General features: G+C 47.3%; 1 protein-coding gene across 1 annotated transcript in view; it reads right to left on the bottom strand.

Annotated features, from left to right (window-relative positions):
• Positions 1–20,042, bottom strand: part of LOC148505527 (NXPE family member 4-like) — a 133,493-nt gene extending 113,451 nt beyond the window's left edge. Inside the window, exon 1 of the mRNA XM_088448084.1 lies at positions 20,030–20,042. The gene's annotated coding sequence lies outside the window, so the exon portion shown is untranslated. The remainder of the gene's footprint in view (positions 1–20,029) is intronic.
• Positions 20,043–20,609: the final 567 nt, after the last annotated feature.

Here is a 20,609-nt window from a genome sequence, read left to right as displayed (position 1 = left end):
TAATGCGGCTAGCAGTGGTGACACAATGATGTATAGTGTACTGCCATGTGTGGCACCGTTATGTCTCTGGCACAGTCTCCCTAATCAGGCACTCAGGGGCACATACTTACAGTCCGGAGGACAGAGGGGAAGATGCACAGTAATGGCATGCATGTGTAACACCCCGCAATCAGAAATGTAGTAACATTCTAGTACACACATACCTTTCTGGACTGAGGTGGGACCTTCTCTTTAGCTCTTCAAATAGACTTCCTAACTTTGGGCCTGATTCAGACCCACTCGCAAGCGGCTGTCCGCTCGCAAGTGGGTCGATGTTGTGCACTGCGCATGCGCACGACGGCGGAAGCTCCGTCGTGCGCATGCGCCAGACGCGACGAGCGAAGGACTTTCCTTCGCTCGTTGTGTCTGATCAAAGGGGGCGTGCTGTCGATGTTGATTGACAGCACGCCCCCTTTGGTGGGCGTGCCAGGGGCGTGCCTCCCTGACGGGGGCGTTCCCAAGGGAACGCCTACCGTCAGAAGCCGGCCCACTGACATCACTAGTGATGTCAGAGGGAGTGATTTTGGCTCTGATAGAGCCAAAATCACTCCGGGCCTTGCGGTTGAAAAACTCAACCGCAGGCTCCGGCTCGCAGTGGCGATGGTCGCGATGGTCAAGACCATCGCGGCCATCAAACTGCACGCTCGTATAGGCTGTGGGTGGTGGCCCACAGCTATACGAGCGTCCAGGAGGACGCTCCATAATTATGGAGGGCGGCCCTCATTCAGAGCGTGCGCTCTGCTCAGAGCGTACGGCTCTGAATGAGGGCCTTTGTTTAGATACTTCAACAGAGAGGTGAGGATGTTTCTTTCCCAACCACAATCAAACAAGTGTTGTAGGAAAAGTTGGTTTTATTTAACTGGAAAAGAGTCACTCAGGCAAGTCACGGCTGAAACAATTGTTCACAGAAGAGTTTTCTATAACATGTCAACTTCGGTTATAAACATTAATAGTAATACATCTTCACAATATATATTTGTCTATTTTCTTTTGTATCAACAATTAACCTCTGTACCTATTACAGATATTTACCATATACAATTATTAAATATTTTTGAACCTGTTTTTATAAATTAGTGTAACTTTCACTTCTAACTACAGTATTATATCTTATTTTGCATAAGTATATATTCTCCGATATTATAAAAGGTTTATCGAGTCCAATTCAGTTCTCCCTATTCCCTGTTTCAATAAATAGGACAGGCCATTGTTGGTGCACTTTTCTTAGGTTACTTAAAAGCCCAGGAATTTGTCATAACGCATCCGAGCATTTGGCGGCAATAGTTTCATTAAAGTCTAAAATCTGTTTGAGATGTTTCCCCTTTAAATGTTGCTGCATCTTTGAAACTCCGCTTAAAGGTCCATAGTCAGTTGAGGTTTTCTGGAATAACTATGTGCAAGGATGTACAGGGGCTATTGGGTCCTCAGGAGATTTAAATTAAGTCTTTGTTATTTTTGTTTGCATTTGTATCTTGAGTTACAGTACCTTTAGTATAGTTGCATTAACAATAGTATTAACTATATAGATATCTATATAAGTATATCAGTCTTTTTCCTTTCTCCTTTTCACCTACTTTATAGTAGCTTGGCAACTAGGCTTACAGTCTATTACTGATCTCTCTCTCTGGGTAATTGCTACTAATGTGCAAGTTTAATATTGAAGCTTTTAAATAAATTCTCTCTCTGAGTTCATTAGAGACAAATACTTCTTACTTGGGTATAGTGAGGTGCAGGCTGTATGTAAGGGATACCTCTGTCTGCTGTCCTCAGCGCATACACTGCTCCACCATGAGTCCCTTTAGGATTAGAACAACCCAGATTGTCACTGTACCTCAGTGACAATCTGAATATGTTGCTTCAATCCCCTCACAGGGTAGGAGCACACTCTTCCCCGCAGTGATGACATGGGGGAGTCACTTTTTGCCGAGTGTGCCTCAATCACTGCCCAAAAGGACTGGATAGTCCTAGAGGTGTGTGGGATAGACCCCTCACACCCTCCTTTCAGCTGTCCAGTGTGACCGTTCTCAGCATCTCCTCATAGCTCTTCCCTCCTAGACAGTTACATCAGCTCTGCCCTGACCAGCGGCTACTGGCTTACAGCTGTCACTTGTGATGCGCTGGTCATGTGACCTGCTCCTGATCCCTTTAGAAGCTGCAGTGGCTGCTGGGAATTGTAGGGGTAACACACAGGGGGAGTAATAGTTCACTGTTAATGGACATTTACATAACATGAAATACTTTACAATAAATGTGTGTGTATATATATATATATATATATATATATATATATATTAGGGATGAGCGGGTTCGGATTTCTGAAATCCGAACCCCCCCGAGCCCCACCGATCCGAGTCCGATCCGAGTCAGGCTCGACTTTTCCCGCCTGACTCGGATCTGAAATCGAGGCAAAACGTCATCATCCCGCCTTCCGAGTCTCGCGGGTTTTGGATCCTATATAAGGTGCCCGCGTCGGCGCCATTTTCTCACTCGGCTGTGGACAGTGAAGAGGGAGGGTGGGAGTTAGGGCTGTGTAGTGTAGTGTAGTGTAGTGTAGTGCTGCTGTTGTCCACTACTTCAAAGTCCATAGGGGCTGGCTGTGTTATGCTGTGCTGCTGTTGTTAATAGGGGCTGTGTCCACTACTTCAAAGTCCATAGGGGCTGGCTGGACTGTGTTGTGCAGTCAGTTCTCCATAGGGGCTGTGTCCACTCCAAAGTCCTGTGCAGTGTCCCAGTCCTAAAGGGGTGCTGTAGTGTTGTCCAGGGGGTGCTCTGTCCATCAGGGGTGCTCCCCCCAAGTGCTAAAAAAATAATATATTTTCTGTGTTTGTGAATTGTGTGCGCAGTAGCCGCACATGCATCAACAAAGTAGTGACAAGCGTGCGCCTGTGTCATAAGTAAAAGGCCGGCTGGCTTGACCGTTAAAGGGTGCTGTAACCCCCAAAGTACACTCCAGTCCAAACCAAAAAAATAATTATTTTCTGTGTTTGTGAATTGTGTGCGCAGTAGCCGCACGTGCATCAACAAAGTAGTGCCAAGCGTGCGCCTGTGTCATAAGTAAAGGGCCGGCTGGCTTGACCGTTAAGGGTGCTGTAACCCCCGAAAGTACACTCCAGTCCAAACCAAAAAAAAATTATTTTCTGTGTTTGTGTATTGTGTGCGCAGTAGACGCACGTGCATCAACAAAGTAGTGCCAAGCGTGCGCCTGTGTCATAAGTAAAGGGCCGGCTGGCTTGACCGTTAAGGGTGCTGTAACCCCCGAAAGTACACTCCAGTCCAAACCAAAAAAAAAATTATTTTCTGTGTTTGTGAATTGTGTGCGCAGTAGCTGCACGTGCATCAACAAAGTAGTGCCAAGCGTGCGCCTGTGTCATAAGTAAAGGGCCGGCTGGCTTGACCGTTATAGGGTGCTGTAACCCCCAAAGTACACTCCAGTCCAAACCAAAAAAAATATTTTTTTCTGTGTTTGTGAATTGTGTGCGCAGTAGCCGCACGTGCATCAACAAAGTAGTGCCAAGCGTGCGCCTGTGTCATAAGTAAAGGGCCGGCTGGATTGACCGTTCAAGGGTGCTGTTACCCCCAAAGTACACTCCAGTCCTAACCAAAAAAAAATTATTTTCTGTGTTTGTGAATTGTGTGCGCAGTAGCCGCACGTGCATCAACAAAGTAGTGCCAAGCGTGCGCCTGTGTCATAAGTAAAGGGCCGGCTGGCTTGACCGTTAAGGGTGCTGTAACCCCCGAAAGTACACTCCAGTCCAAACCAAAAAAAAAATTATTTTCTGTGTTTGTGAATTGTGTGCGCAGTAGCCGCACGTGCTTCAACAAAGTAGTGCAAAGCATGCGCCTGTGTCATAAGTAAAGGGCCGGCTGGCTTGACCGTTAAGGGTGCTGTAACCCCCGAAAGTACACTCCAGTCCAAACCAAAAAAAAAATTATTTTCTGTGTTTGTGAATTGTGTGCGCAGTAGCCGCACGTGCATCAACAAAGTAGTGCCAAGCGTGCGCCTGTGTCATAAGTAAAGGGCCGGCTGGCTTGACCGTTAAGGCTGCTGTAACCTCCGAAAGTACACTCCAGTCCAAACCAAAAAAAAAATTATTTTCTGTGTTTGTGAATTGTGTGCGCAGTAGCAGCACGTGCATCAACAAAGGAGTGCCAAGCGTGCGCCTGTGTCATAAGTAAAGGGCCGGCTGGCTTGACCGTTAAGGGTGCTGTAACCCCCGAAAGTACACTCCAGTCCAAACCAAAAAAAAAATGATTTTCTGTGTTTGTGAATTGTGTGCGCAGTAGCCGCATGTGCATCAACAAAGTAGTGCCAAGCGTGCGCCTGTGTCATAAGTAAAGGGCCGGCTGGCTTGACCGTTAAGGGTGCTGTAACCCCCAAAAGTACACTCCAGTCCAAACCAAAAAAAAAATTATTTTCTGTGTTTAGCCACACGTATATATCAAATTGATATAACATAAATGGAGGACCAAACTTTCTCCGATAAAAATAAAATAGAGAAAGATCAAGAACCACTTCCTCCTAGTGCTGAAGCTGCTGCCACTAGTCATGACATAGACGATAACATGCCATCAACGTCGTCTGCCAAGGCCGATGCCCAATGTCATAGTAGAGGGCACATACAATCCCAAATGGCAAAGTTCAGGAAAATGACACGGAGTGGCAAGGAATGGCTAAGGTCGATCCCTAGTATGTTCATGACTAGTGGTTCAGCTTCACATGACGATGGAAGCCCTCCTCCCACTAAAAAAATCAAAAGAGTTAAGCTGGCAAAAGCACAGCGAAGAACTGTGCTTTCTAAGAAGATATCACAAATCCCCAAGGAGAGTCCAAGTGTGGTGGTGGTTGCGATGCCTGAACTTCCCAGCACTGAACGGGAAGAGGTGGCTCTTTCCACCATTTGCACGCCCCCTGCAAGTGCTGAAAGGAGCACCCACAGTCCACTTGCTGATATGCAAATTGAAGATGTCACTGTTGAAGTACAACAGGATGAGGATACTGGTGTAGCTGGCGCTGAGGAGGAAGTTGGCGAGGAGGATTCTGATGGTGATGTGGTTTGTTTAAATCAGGCTCCGGGGGAGACAGTTGTTGTCCGTGGGATGAAAAAGCCCATCACGGTCATGCCTGGGCAGAAGACCAAACATTCCACCTCTTTGGTCTGGCAATATTTCTATCCAAATCCGGACAACAACTGTCTTGCCATATGTACCATATGTAAAGGTGAAATAAGTAGGGGTATGGACGTCAACCACCTAGGAACATCCTCCCTTATACGGCACCTGCAGGCGTTCATAAAAAGTTACTGTCAAGTTCAGAAACTTTGGCTAAGACCGTAAGCAGTCCAGGGACACCTAAATCCCGTTGTCCTGTTGTATCCAAGCGCCTGCAAACCACACCGTCAACTCCCTCCTCGTCAATTTCCTCCTTAGTCAGGATCGGAAGTAGTCCTGCAGGCCATGTCACTGGCATGACTGACTCTCCTATCCGGGATTCCTCCGGAGGATCCTGCATTGCTACGCCTACTGCTGCCGCTGCTGCTGTTGCTGCTGCTGGGAGTCGTTCATCATCCCAGAGAGGAAGTAGGAACACCACTACTTTTACTAAACAATTGACCCTCCAACAGTCCTTAGCGAGGAGGATGAAGTACGACAGCAGTCATCCTGAAGCAAAACGTATAACTGAGGCCTTGACTGCTATGTTGGTGTTAGACGTGCGTCCGGTATCCGCCATTAGTGCAGTGGGATTTAGACAATTGATGGAGGTAGTGTGTCCCTGGTTCCAAATCCCGTCTAGATTCCACTTCACTAGGCAGGCGATACCGAGACTGTACAGAAACGTCAGAAAAAGTGTCCTCAGTGTCCTGAAAAATGCCGTTGTACACAATGTCCACTTAACCACGGACATGTGGACAAGTGGAACAGGGAAGACTAAGGACTATATGACTGTGACAGCCCACTGGGTAGATGTATCACCTTACGCAGCAACAGCAGCAGCGTCACCAGTAGCAGCAACTCAGAAACGCTCGTTACAAGGCAGGCTACGCTGTGTATCAACGGTTTCAGTAAGAGGCACACCGCCGACAACCTCTTAGAGAAACTGAGGGAAATCATCGCCCAGTGGCTTACCCCACTTAGACTCTCCTGGGGATTTGTGATATCTGACAACGCCACCAATATTGTGCGGGCATTACATCTGGGCAAATTCCAGCACGTCCCATGTTTTGCTCACACAATAAACTTGGTGGTGCAGAATTTTCTGAAAAGCGACAGGGGCGTGCAGGAGATGCTTTGGGTGGCCCGAAAAATTTCTGGCCACTTTCGCCATTCAGCGACTGCGTGCCGAAGACTGGAGCGCCAGCAAACACTCTTGAACCTGCCCCGCCATCACCTGAAGCAAGTGGTTGTGACGCGGTGGAACTCAACCCTCTATATGCTTCAGAGGATGGAGGAGCAACAAAAGGCCATTCAAGCCTATACATCCACCTATGACATAGGCAAAGGAGGGGGTATGCACCTGACTCAAGCGCAGTGGAGAATGATTTCCGTGTTGTGCAAGGTTCTCCAGCCCTTCGAACTTGCCACACGTGAAGTCAGTTCAGACACTGCCAGCTTGAGTCAGGTCATTCCCCTCATCAGGCTTTTGCAGAAGCAGCTGGAGAAAGTGAAGGAGGAGCTAAGGGACTTGTGGGACTTGTGGATGAAGCCCTTCATTCGCTTTGCCAGGATTCCAGGGTGGTCAATCTGTTGAAATCAGACCACTACATTTTGGCCACCGTGCTCGATCCTAGGTTTAAAGCCTTTGTGGTGTCTCTCTTTCCGGCCGACACAAGCCTGCAGAGGTGCAAAGACCTGCTGGTGAACACACTGTCAGCTGAAGCGGAACGTGACCCGTCAACGGCTCCTTCTTCATTTTCTCCCGCAACTGGGGCTGCCAGGAAAAAACTTAGGTATCCTAAGCAACCCGCTGGCGGTGATGCAGGGCAGGCAGGACCAAGTTTGGACATCTGGTCCGGACTGAAGGACCTGGCAACAATTTCTGACATGTCTACTGTCACTGCATATGATACTGTCACCATTGACAGAATGGTGGAGGATTACATCGGTGACAGCATCCAAGTAGGCATGTCAGACAGTCCATACCTGTACTGGCAGGAAAAAGAGGCAATTTGGAGGCCCCTGTACAAACTGGCTCTATTTTACCTGAGTTGCCCCCCCTCCAGTGTGTACTCTGAAAGAGTGTTAAGTGCTGCCGGGAACATTGTCAGCGAAAGGCGTAGGAGGTTGCTTCCACAGAATGTGGAGAAGATGATGTTCATCAAAATGAATTATCAGCTCTTCCAGGGAGACCAGCCTCCAGAATGTACAGAGGGACCTGTGGTGGTGGATTCAAGTGGGGACGAGTTAATACTTTGTGAGGATGAGGATGTACACACTGAAGAGGGTGAGGAATCGGTGGATGAGGAGGATGAGGATGACATCTTGCCTCCGTAGAGCCAGTTTGTGCAGGGACACATTAATTGCCAGCTTGTTTTGTGGGGGCCCAAACGAACCAATCATTTCAGCCACAGTTGTGTGGCAGACCCTGGCGCTGAAATGATTGGTTTGTTAAAGTGTGCATGTCCTGTTTATACAACATAAGGGTGGGTGGGAGGGCCCAAGGACAATTCCATCTTGCACCTCTTTTTTTTCTTTGCATTATGTACAGTTTGGGGCCTAGTTTTTCAAACTGCCATCCTGTCTGCCACTGCAGTGTCACTCCTAGATGGGTCACGTGTTTGTGCCGCCCACTCGTGTCGCTTAGCATAGTCATCCAGCTACCTCGGTGCAACCTTTTGGACATAAAAACACTATTGTGAGGTGTGAGGTGTTCAGAATAGACTGGAAATGAGTGGAAATTAAGGTTATTGAGGTTAATAATAGCATAGGAGCAGAAAAACCTACAAATTCTGTGATTTTAGCTGTTTTTATGCTTTTTTTCAAAAAAATACAGATCCAAAACACAAAACCCAGAACCCAAAACACGGAAGGGTGGTTTTGGCAAAACCAATCCAGATCCAAAACACGAAGAAAGATCCAGATCCAAAACCAAAACACAAAACACGAAAAGTTTCCGGTGCACACCCCTAATATATATATATATATATATATATATATATATATATATATATATATATTTACATGGGCAACCCAGCACAGATAGGTACCCAAAATCTGGGGTACCACATATGCACAGTAGCCCATTGGGACGGAGGTCAGGTAAGTAATGTCAGCGCGCCTCCGTTACTATGGGGACCAGGCAGATCTGAGGAGAAAGTGCAGAGTGTTCTCCTCCACAGGAAGTGCACATAGAAATGTATTTTTCCATTGTGAAGGCTGCATTCTAAGGAAGTCATTCCAAGGATTCAGAGATATACAGATGTGTACTCGCTTATCTTTACCGCCGATGCAGCAAACATGCGCACGCATCTCGGCATGCGATTTGCCATGCACACGTGCGCCACAGTAAGCCAGGCCGCGGCAGCATTCGCACTATGCTGTCCAATGGATCGCGGGAGCGAAAAATAAGCACGAGCCCATTTGCGGGCCCGCGGCATACGTGCTGCGGCAACTTGCAGCTACCACAAAGATGAGCGAGGACACATCTGTAACTGGAGTTTGAATCCCATCTCTCCTTTTTTAACACTTAAAACCATCTTCACCTTATACCTGAATTTTTCCTTTCTCTCTGGCTACACTTTTCACACGCCAAATAAATAAAGGATAATAATATAATAATAATAATAATATGTTTGTCTATCTGCAAGTGTGATGACACAGCCCATCCCTGCTAATTAGATTGCAGAACTTACTGATCAAACACACCCTCCCCCTGTGCCAGCTTATACAGTGTGTAGTATTTCAAGACATGAGCAGGAGAGAGAAATGGAAGTGTCGACTGTGGTGCACTAATTTTATAATACAACTTTTAATGAAGACATTTTAATATGAATACATATATTAAAAAGCTAAAATTAAAAGTAAAAATAGAGAGTGAAAGAAGAAATTAATGAATAAAATACACTGTGTGTAATGCCCTTAGTCAACGTCTAAATATGTAAATGAATAAGCAATCTTCAAAAGTAATGTCTCATATTTCAACGTATTGACCCGTTTTTAATCAAAGTACCATCATTGGCTACATATATGAGTCCGTGGTGTCATTCCACATCCAGAACGCCTACTAGTCCAGGTTCATATAACACCATACATATGAAACTGAGGGCCTGATTCAGACCCGGTCGCAAGCGCTGAGCGCTCGCAACCGGGTCGATGGTGGCCCACAGCGCATGCGCACAACGGAGCCGGCTCCGTCGTGTGCATGCGCGAGACCCGGCTAGCGACGGGCAATCCGTCGTTCCGGGTCTTGCACCAAAGGGGGCGAGCTGTCGATGTTGAGTGACAGCTCACCACGTTTGGTGGGTGGGCCGGGGAGGTGGCTGCCCAAACGGAGCCGAAAGCTCTCTGGGGCTTGTGATGAACGAGACCCTACCACAAGGATCTCCTCGCAATCCCGATGGTCGCGATAGTCTTAACCATCGCGACCATCATCATGGCCGCTCGCTATAGCTGTGGGTGGTCACCCACAGCTATGCGAGCGACCAGGAGGCCGCGCCAAAAAATAAAAAAACGCCCTGATTCAGAGCGAGCGCTCTTTCAGAGCGTCCGGCTCTGAATCAGGGCCAGAGTTCACATGAAACACGCACTAACCCAACGTTTGTTAATCAATCTACAGTATATATTCAGAATATATTCAAACCATATCTCAATTTAAAATGAAGATAATCAAAAGTGTGCAAACTTTAGTGCAAAGCCGCCTGTGTGACACAAATAGGGCCTTTACCAAACTCTCAGAGTAAAACTTTAAAACAAAAAAGTAGAGTCCCACAATGGCGCATTTACTAGTGTCCACCAATTTCAAGACTGAATAATCTCTTACACAAATTCACAGAGGTCCATTTACTAAGCAGTGTTAGGAGACAGAGGGTCTGATTCAGACCCACTCACAAGCGCTATGCGCTCGCATGCGTGTTGGCGGTGGAGCATTGCGCATGCGCAGCGTGCGCAAGCGCCGTAGCGAGCGAGAAATTCACTCACTCTGGGGCTCGCTACAAACGGGGCAGCTGTCGATGTTGATCGACAGCTCGGACAAATTGGTGGCTGGACAAACGGAGGCGTTCCTGGGGCTCACTGGGGCTTGCGGCAGATGAGACCCTACCACAAGGGTCTCGTCGCAAGCCCGATGGTCGCGACCATCACCTGGCCACTTGAAAAACCTGTGGGTGGTCAGCCACAGTTAGCGAGCGGCCAGGAGGCTGGCTTAAAAAAAAAAAGCGTCCGCCCTCATTCAGAGCGAGTGCTCGCTCTTTGCGAGCAGCTCTGAATGAGGTCCAGAGTGAAAAGTGATAAGAAAGTGGTATGGTGCCAGCTAGTCTCCTAACAATGCTTAGTAAATAGACCCCACAGTCTTTTAGTACAGTGCAATGAAACATCCACTTGGAACTTTTCTTATATATTGCAGCTTTTTATCCCAAGTGAATAATCCTTAAATGACGTTTATATCTCAAAGAGAATAAGAACAGAAACACATATATATTGTCATATAACAAATACCAAATTTATTTTTACATTGCACTCACATTTTATAGATTAAAAAATAGCATCTGTCAACATATCCAAGGTGAACTATCATAGGGCTTCCGGTCTTTTCAGGGATATAGCACTGACTATTTAAGTTCATAGGAAGGCTGAAGGCCCCTGGGCTGAGTAGGGCATAATTATTATAAGTGCATAATTTGTAAAAGTGCATTTCCTACCGAATTCGGCATTATACCGGCATTAAACCGAAGTTAAACTGAAGGAGACCACTCTAACCTTAAACTATTCTTTAACAAGAACATATGGACAAAGTACAATCAAGAAATGTAAGTTCACAATATCTACACTACAAGCAACTGCTGTCTGCATCACCTGGACAATCTTCAATCTGGCCTCTGTTTGCTCACTATAAGAAATTACACTTGCTAATATTTGTACAGACTCGCTGGTTTCACAAACAACTCATAGCTTACTGTATTCAGTGTCAATTTCAGTTCATGTCTTTGAAATAAAGTCTTTCCATCTCTTCTTTTCCTAGCCTGTCATCTGTCTTCTAATTCAGTTATTTTAATATTCCATTTCTCCTCTTTTCCTCTGCTCAATAATAGTTTGGAAATTTTGCAGGCACATTTTCCTCCATTGTACTATTACTTGCTTCTCTGCACTCATACTTTATTCCTACATCTAGTTTTCCTCCCCCTACTCAACTCATCCACACCATTATCATGTGTACCTCCTCCTCCACTCACTGTCTACCTAATACTCTGCTCTACCCCCTTTTTCCACCTATATCATTTCCCCCTTGTCTCCTCCACCTCATCCTTCCTTTATCTCCCCTCCTCTATCTGCCATCCTCCCTCTCCTCTCCCACTACTACACTTTCATTCTCTTCTACCCCTCCTATGTCCTACTACCCCACTGATAATCCCTCCTCCAAACCTCCTCTCCATGTCACCCCATACCACCCCCATCATATTAAACTCCCTCCCTGCCAACCACCTACAGGTTCCATTCCCAACACTGGTCCCAGCATAATCTCTCCACTACATTCATCTCGGCTACCCATATTAAACTCACCTTCTCGCTACAGCAACCCAAATAATCTATCTCACATCTCTCCCACAAACACTGTCCCTCTATCCTGTGCCATCTGGAATGCCAGATCAGTATGTAACAAACTCGTACCCACCCATGACATTTTTATCTCAAAAAACTTGCATCTCCTAGCCATTACTGAAACCTGGATTTCACCCTCGGACACCACTTCCCCTGCTGCTCTCTCCTCTGGGGGCCTCATCTTCTCTCATACCCCTCAGCCTGGGGGTTGCCATGGTGGTGGGGTAGGGGTCCTTCTATCCCCCAGTTACTCTTACCAACTCCTACCCTCTGAACCATCTCTTACTTTTTCAACATTTGAGGTTCATGCTATACGCCTCTTCCAACCAGTTCACCTTAGAGTAGCTGTCATTTACCGTCCCCCTGGCCCTCCTTCCAAATTCATTGACAACTACGCTTCCTGGCTTCCTCATTTTCTCTCCTCTGACCTTCCCTCTATTATCCTAGGTGACTTCAATATTCCTATTGATATCCCCACAGAAGCCTCTGCCTCCAAACTCCTTACCCTGATGTCTTCATTTGGTGTCTCTCAATGCACCTCCTCACCCTCCCATGTGAGTGGGCATTCACTTGACCTGGTCTACACTCACTGTTGTGATATTTCTGATTACTCCAATTCCCCATTCCCCCTCTCTGACCATCACCTTCTCTCTTTTAACCTATCCCTCTCTCCTTCCCTTCCTCTACCTCCTAAGGCCACCATCACTAAGCATAACATTGACGCTATTGACACCATTTCTTTTTCTTCCCAGCTTGACTCACTTCTCTCCCTTATCCTGTCTCTCTCCTACCCTGAACAAGCCATTTCTCTATACAATACCTCCCTTACTTCTGCTCTGGACTCTGTTGCTCCGGCGATCACTATTCATCCTCGCAGATTTACACCTCAACCCTGGCATTCCAAATGCACCAGATACCTGCAAAATAATTTGCGAACTGCCGAGCGACAGTGGAGAAGATCACACTCTAAGGCTGATTTTCTCCATTTCAAATTTATGCTCTCATCATACAGTGCTGCCCTTTCCCTCTCTAAACAGTCATATTTCAAGAACCTCATCTCCTCTCAGTCCTCAAATCCGCAACATCTCTTCATCACCTTCAACTCCCTCCTCAGCCCACCCCCTCCTCGCCTCCCCTCCTCACTATCTGCCCTTGACTTTGCTACCTACTATACATCTAAAATTGACTCCATACATTAGGACATCATATCCCATCAGTCCCCCTGCTATCCACCTCCTCTCTTCCCAGATCACACCTCTCCTTCCATTTTACCGACTCTAACTTTCTTCTCCCCTGTATCTGGAGAGGAAGTCATGTCCCTCATCCAGTCCTCCCCCCCTTCCACCTCCCCCCTTGACCCTATCCCTTCACGTTTCCTCTACTACCTCTCTCCTTCTGCTTGCTCCCATCTTGCCCACCTCCTTAATCTCTCACTATCATCAGGCACTGTCATGCTCTTGTCTCCCCTATAGTAAAAAAACTAACCCTTGATTCTAACACTCTCTCCAACTACCGTCCCATCACTCTCCTCCCTTTTGCCTCCAAGCTCCTTGAGCGTGTTATTTACAAGTGCCTTACCACCTTTCTTTCCTCTCATTCCCTCCTTGACCCTTTTCAGTCTGGCTTCCGTTCTCTCCACTCCACTGAAACTGCCCTCACAAAAGTCAGCAATGACCTCCTTGCTGCTAAATCCAAGGGCCACTACTCTCTGCTCATTCTCCTTGACCTTTCTGCTGCTTTCGACACTGTGGACCACCCTCTCCTTCTGCAAATCCTTTACTCCCTTGGTCTACGTGACTGCCCTCTCCTGGCTATCCTCCTACCTCTCTGACCAGTTCTTCTCTATCTCCTCTCATGACTCCTCTTCTCCCCCACAGCCTCTTGCAGTGGGTGTTCCCCAAGGTTCTGTTCTTGGACCTCTCCTTTTCTCACTCTATACATCCTCACTAGGTGAACTCATCAGCTCTTTTGACCTCCAATATCATCTCTATGCTGATGATACTCAGATCTACCTTTCCTCCCCTGACCTCTCTCCCTCTCTCCTCACTCGTGTCTCCAACTGTCTCTCTGCAATCTCTTCCTGGATGTCCCAGCGATTTCTTAAACTTAATATGTCTAAGACTAAGCTAATCATCTTCCCTCCCCCCTACATAACCACACTTCCCGCCATTTCTTTATCAATTGATGGCACAACTATCTCCTACAAACCACATATTCAGAATCTCTCACAGTCCTGTAATTTTCATCTGAAAAATATTTCCAAGATTAGACCCTTTCTCACCCAGGATGACACTAAAACCCTCTTACACTTATTGTTCATCTCCAGATTGGACTACTGTAACCTCCTCCTATCTGGCCTCCCCAACACCCTTCTCTCCCCTCTCCAGTCTGTCCTCAATGCTGCTGCTCGGCTCATCTTCCTCTCAAAACACTCTGCATCTGCCTCCCCTCTCCTACAAGCTCTCCACTGGCTCCCCTTCCCTTTTAGAACCCAATTTAAGGTTCTCACACTCCTCTCCCATTTACATCTCTGATCTCATCTCCCTTCACTCTCCTGTCTGCCATCTTCGTTCAACAGATGCACGCTGCCTCTCATGCCAATTGATTACTTCCTCCCACTCCCGCCTCCAAGATTTTGCCCGCGCTGCTCCCCACCTTTGGAACTCTTTCCCGCTTCCCATCAAACTCTCCACCTCTCTTCAATCCTTCAAACGGGCTCTCAAGACCCACTATTTCATCAAAGCCTTCCAGCTCTCATCTTAATTTGCTGCTACATGCTCCTTCCTCCCTGCCTAACCCATTTGTTTCACCCCTGTTTGTCTGTCCCTCCCCCTTAGAATGTTAGCTCCTATGAGCAGGGACCTCTACCCTCTTGTGCTTCTCCTTACTCTACCTTCATCTACTTCTAACCTTCTCACCTAACACTTGGTTGCTTTGCATTGTTGCTTATCTGGGTGTTATGGTCATGAATGTAGCAATGTATATTATCCATGTCCTGTAATGTATTGTACTGTACTGTAAGTCCCTGTAAATCAATCTATTTGTTTATGTACTTTGTAAGGCACTGTGGAACACTTGTGGCGCCATATAAATAAACGATAATAATAATAATAATAATAATATAGATGATCACCATTCCACAATAGTTTTTAGAAGTAGAAATCCACAGATCGCCGGAAACCTGTATCTCCACTTGGTTAGGTAATCTAAACCACCGATGCCACCAAAAGTATCCTCAGCATAACACGTTTCAGACTTTGTATAGTCCTTTTGCAGAAGCATTCTGCGTATATACATCAGGAACATCGAGTAACTTTGGCCCCTCACGCACAATTACAACAGGTCTAACCTTACTCAGACATTGCTAACCTTGTCGCACGCAGTGAGTACTCAAGCTGCGTATGCCGTTGTAGTGGCTAATTTATGCCGGCCCCTGCAATGGTGGTCAAACGGACAGGCAAGCCTGCGTTTCTCCAACCACACCCCACGTCACCACCCACAAACGCTCACTGCCTGTCACTCACTCTGTGATGGATTTCTATCTGCATATGCATACGCAGTACGCACCATCGTCTGATCTGCGTACGCTGTTGCGGTTGCGATCCGTACTGAATCAGGCTCTTGGTCAGCCCGCTGTGTTGGTATAATATCTGTTCAGTATTCCCCGGATGCTGTGCTGTGCAGAGCAGTGACGATCGAGTGGTGACTCATATTCAGGCCCCTAATTACCATTGCTGTGTGAAAGGTGAATAGTTGTGCGGTGCTCAGTGTTGAAAAATAAGCTACAAAACCCGGAAAATGAGGGCAATTGCCAACTTTTTGTGATTCATATGTGTCAGAGACTCATTTACCAAGCCCACTTATCGTCTGATTCAGAGACGGGCGCAGTGGCGATATTTATGCAGATCTATCGATTGTTTGCCAGTGCGCATAAGTCGCAATGTGCATGTGCCATGTTTGCTTTGCAATTACGTTCACTCAGAGGATCCATTTGCAAAGTGAGGGACAGGTAGTAACGGGATGTGGTAAGAAAAAACGCAGGCGTGTCTGTCTGTTTGGACTCCATTTCATGGGTATGTATAAATTAGCAATGTGATTGCATTCGCAGCATGAGAGCTCTCAGCGTGCAAGGAGAGGTGCAGTGTTTGCGGCTGGTCAGACGTGCCGCAAGGGCAAGATGGCTGCTCGATGTGCGTCGATGTTACCAATATTTATACAGATAAGCAACGTAGCACGCAGGTAAGAAGGCAGTAGTGGGCGTCTCTATGCTCAGGTGATCTTTGCAACCATTAGCAGGGCCGGCGCTACCACTAGGCAAACTTAGGCATTTGCCTAAGAGCGCCGGCCACTGCAGGGCGGTAGTGTGGATGGCACATAAGTACCATCCGCACTACACTATTAGGAACAAACACACAGCCGCCGGTGCCGGCAGCTGTGTGTTTGTTTTAGCAGCCGATGAGAGTCAGACAGACTCTCATCGGCTGTTGCGCCCACTGCCGGAGCCGTTCTGGAGCTCACTCATGAGCTCCATCTTCCGGCTCCCGCAGAGGCTGATGGGAGAGACATCATCACATCTCTCCTATCATGCAGCAGAGGGGGCCCGCCCGGGGGACAGAGGAGCGGACGCCGGAGCGGGGATTAAGGTAAATGGAGTTTTTTTTTTTTACGTTTGTGATTTGCCTGGGATTACTGCTGGGGGGGAGATCACTGCTGGGGGTAGGCTACTACTGGGGACACCGCACAACTACTACTGGGGGCACTGTTGGGGGGGAGATCACTACTGGGGGCACTGCTGGGGGGGAGATCACTACTGGGGGCACTGCTGGGGGGGAGATCACTACTGGGGGCACATTTACTATGGGGGCATTGCTAGGGGGGAGGCTACTACTGGGGGCATGACTACTACTGGGGGCACTGCTCAGGGGGGGACTAGTATTGGGGGCACTATATAAGGAGCACTGCACAGGTGGGGGACTACTACTGGGGATATTATATAAGGGGCACTGCATAGGGGGACCCCTACCTGGGGCAATGCGTAGGTGGATCTACTACTGGGGGCATTATATAAGGGGCACTGCATAGGGGGACTACTACTGGGGGCATTATATAAGGGGCACTGCATAGGGGGCCCACTACTGGGGTCTCTGTATAAAGGCTTGTGTAGTTATCTGAGGGTGGGGTGGCGCAAGGCTGAAGAAATGCCTAGGGTGCCAAGAAACCTTGCACCGGCCCTTACCATTAGCATATTTTCGCAGCTGCGTTGCATACAAAATCGCAGCTGCGATCGCATTAGCGTCCATCTCTGAATCAGGCCCTTAAGCTGGGTACACACTGACAGATATATTGGCCGATCAATTGATCGGCAAATTTATCTGGCGCCCGTCGGCCACTGTGTACCCGCGATATGTTTGTGAACGACGTCGTTCACAGTCATATCGCATTGTCATCTGCAGACATATCTGTCCATCGGCAAATGTGTACGAGCAGTCTGCAGACCGCCCGCACACATGCAGCGGCGGGTAGGGGGAAGGACACGCCCCCGACCCACCTCCTCCTACACACTTAACACGGATGATGGTTGTTCAGTGTGTACGAACAACCATCATCTGCATATATATATATGTTTAGTGTGTACCCAGCATTAGTCCCTGTATGTTTGAACTGTAAATATTGTACCAATATTGACACGTAATAAAGGAATAAGTTAATATTTCACATTCGCAATGTGGCAAATGGAAAAATAATATTTACATAGCAGAATTATTGTCCAGGATGGCAGCTATATTTGTTTCCCGCCCCCTTTCCAACTGCATGAAACACCTTGACAATTACTGCACATGTACCCTATTTACCATTCTTTCCAGCATCCTATAATTGGGACACAGAAGAGTAAGGGGGCGTAGTCACATCAACTAGGTGTCTACTTAGTGCTTGTAACCTGCTAGATCCCCTTTAAACCCCCTTCTCTTCTATCCAGTGTTGCACCACTAATGGCAGAGGCGCCGAGAGGGGGGGGGGGGCGGGTACTGTTTACCCGGGACTGGGCTTCCTGAGGGGCCCGGCAGGGGCCCAGGTACTGCTCCGCCCCCCTCCTTTCTCTCTCCCACACAGCAGCCCAGCACACAGCGTGTGCTGAGCTGCAGTGGGAGACGGCTCGAGCCACAGCAGTCTCCTATTCCTGTTGTGGGGAGCGATCACACTGATCGCACCCCCTCCTGGCTTTGCGCCGGGCTGAAGGGCTCACAGCGTCCCCCTCACCAGGGCGCACCGCCGCTGTGCGGCGGTGGAAAGGTGTTTTTTTTTCAAGGGGGCGTGGCCCCACCTCCGGCAATTAGGCCATGCCCCTCTGTACCTGGGCCCGGCAGAGCTCTCTATGGCCCTGACTAACAGCACATACAGTATATCCCAAGTTTTTCTGGGGTCTGGACTAAAGTCCTGATAGAGTGGTTGGGACGTATAACTTTTTCAAATGACCTGGAGGGGGATGCCCAGGAGGATGGTGCGTAATCATGCCCCCGCTATACAGGAGCACAATTCCAATTTGTGACGATGTGAAGAAGGAACCAGGGCTACAATAAAGTGATATCAGGAGAACTTACCATGACTTAGGAGACCCCCAGACATTCTGGAAGAGTAAGCAAGTGTGGCTTTATCTCATCACACATCAAATACTTCTTAATTTCACAAGTATATAAAACCAAGCACAATGAGGTTGTTTCTATTAAGTGCAAGGCCGCTCGCCCCGCGAGTATGGGGCGCATCCATCAGCAATGGATTGCCGCGATCCCGCGATGCTGCAACCCAGCATCGCGGGATCGCAGAAATCCAACATGTTGGATTTACCTGATTTGACGATCGCGATCAAATAATGATCGCGATCGTCAAATCGCCGACATTTAACTGGAAAATGTCTGTGATCTGGCGACGGATCGCAGAACATCGAAGGTGGAAGGTCAGTGTTTCCACCCAGAAACGCCGGCACTTCCCATTGCACTGCCGGATCGCAAAATCCTGTGTCTGATGTATGGCCACCTTTAGTGTAGCCATATGCTGTATTTACCGGGGCTCCAAACTGGCAGATTTTTGCTTGCCGTCCCACAGGAATGCGTATTAAAATCTGTGAGTCTGTGGCGAGATGAGGGCAAGATAAAGTGCCACTGCCACAGATTCCAGGCAATTTTAATGACAAATTTCCCCCCTCGCAGTTAATTGAATCAGCCCCAAGTAGAAGGAAATGACAACTTATCTGAAGAACTTATAACACATTTGGCTACAAAATGTAGCATTTTTTTTTGCCATTTGAATTTGTGCTGCCCCCAAAATAACACGTCACAAAGCAGAATAAATTACCCTTCGCCGCCAATACTCTATTCAGCCAATCAATTCTGCAAAATGCAAAAATACAGATTCACTGCAGAACGACCAGGTAAACACTGAATTCAAAGAGCGCAGCAGAACTTCGCAATTCTAAAAAAAATAATGACCTGAATTTAGGGGTTCCCAGTAGAACCGGGTCAATGTTCGGATTGACTTTTGTGACCCGGTTCAAACCAAGTCCCGGTTCGGATCTGTTGCCAGTTCGAAATTCGGATTTAAAAACTGAACTCGGGTTTTGGATTTGGACATATTAGCTGTTTTTTTTCGATTATTGTCCATCTTTATTGTTTTTTTAATAGCTTTTTATCGATTTTTAACCGAAACACTTGATGGTGGTTTTGCAAAACCAAAACATGAATCCAAAACCAAAACACGAGGGTCCGCGCACATCTCTAGTTGAAATGCAAAAGCTTGATTTGTGCAAATACTGTAGTTGCTGCAGTTTTGTTCACGTGTAGGTTTTGCATAGAAGCAGCTCTGCCTCTACAGCAGGGGTTCCCAACCACGGTCCTAAAGGCACACTACCAATCCAGGTTTTAGGGATAGCCATACTTGAGCACAAGTGACTTAATTAGTACCTCAGTTATTTTGATTAAACCATCTGTGCACAATCATGGATATCACTAAAACCTTGAACGTTAGTGTGCCTTGGGGACCGAGGTTGGGAATCACTGCTCTACAGGTAATGAATGCAGGTACCAAACATACAGTAGTATAGGAAAGAGTTTTAGGCAGCAATCTGTCACACTACCGTGCTAATGGCAGTAAGAACCTAGGTCTCAGAGGATGAGAAATCCTTACATTATTTGTACGTGTACCGTCGTCTTACACAGGTATAATACATAATCAAAAAGAATGTGATTACCTGCACTGCCTGCAGCCCGTTCCTCACTGTGCAGCTCCCAGTGTAGTGAGAAGGTTATGAAGGGAAAACATAAACTGGGAGGGTGGAACAGGATGAGACAGGTACAGTATTAATTACTCTGCAGCCTAATGCTGTCTTCTGTGTCAGAGCAGGACAATTATAAAACTAACCCAGGACTGTTCATCCATATGAGCCCCTACTCCAGTGACACAAGTATAACCCTCCTGGAAGCGCATATAAAATTGTAATAAAAACAGGTGGGGCAGCAATTGTGAAGGCTGCCTGGACCCATGCCTCAGTACTGATGGCAGCCATGGTTAATTGCAGGCCAGCTGTTCAAAGATATCTCTCCATTTTACTTTTGACGTAACCTACTGGAAAAACAAAAAGTTAATAAAAAGTTTATAGCTATGTAAGGAAATCAATTAGGGATGAGCGGGTTCGGATTTCTGAGCCCCCACGAACCTAGCTGGGAACCGAGTCCGGCTCTGGTTTTCCCACCTGACTCGGAACTTACTGTAAATCGAGGCAAAACGTCATCATCCCGCTGTCGGATCTCGCGGGTTTTGGATTCTATAAA

Source organism: Taudactylus pleione, unplaced genomic scaffold, assembly GCF_031769625.1.
Source record: "Taudactylus pleione unplaced genomic scaffold, aTauple2 ptg000451l, whole genome shotgun sequence".
NCBI lineage: Eukaryota > Metazoa > Chordata > Amphibia > Anura > Myobatrachidae > Taudactylus > Taudactylus pleione.
This window is presented reverse-complemented; position numbering and strand designations above follow the sequence as displayed.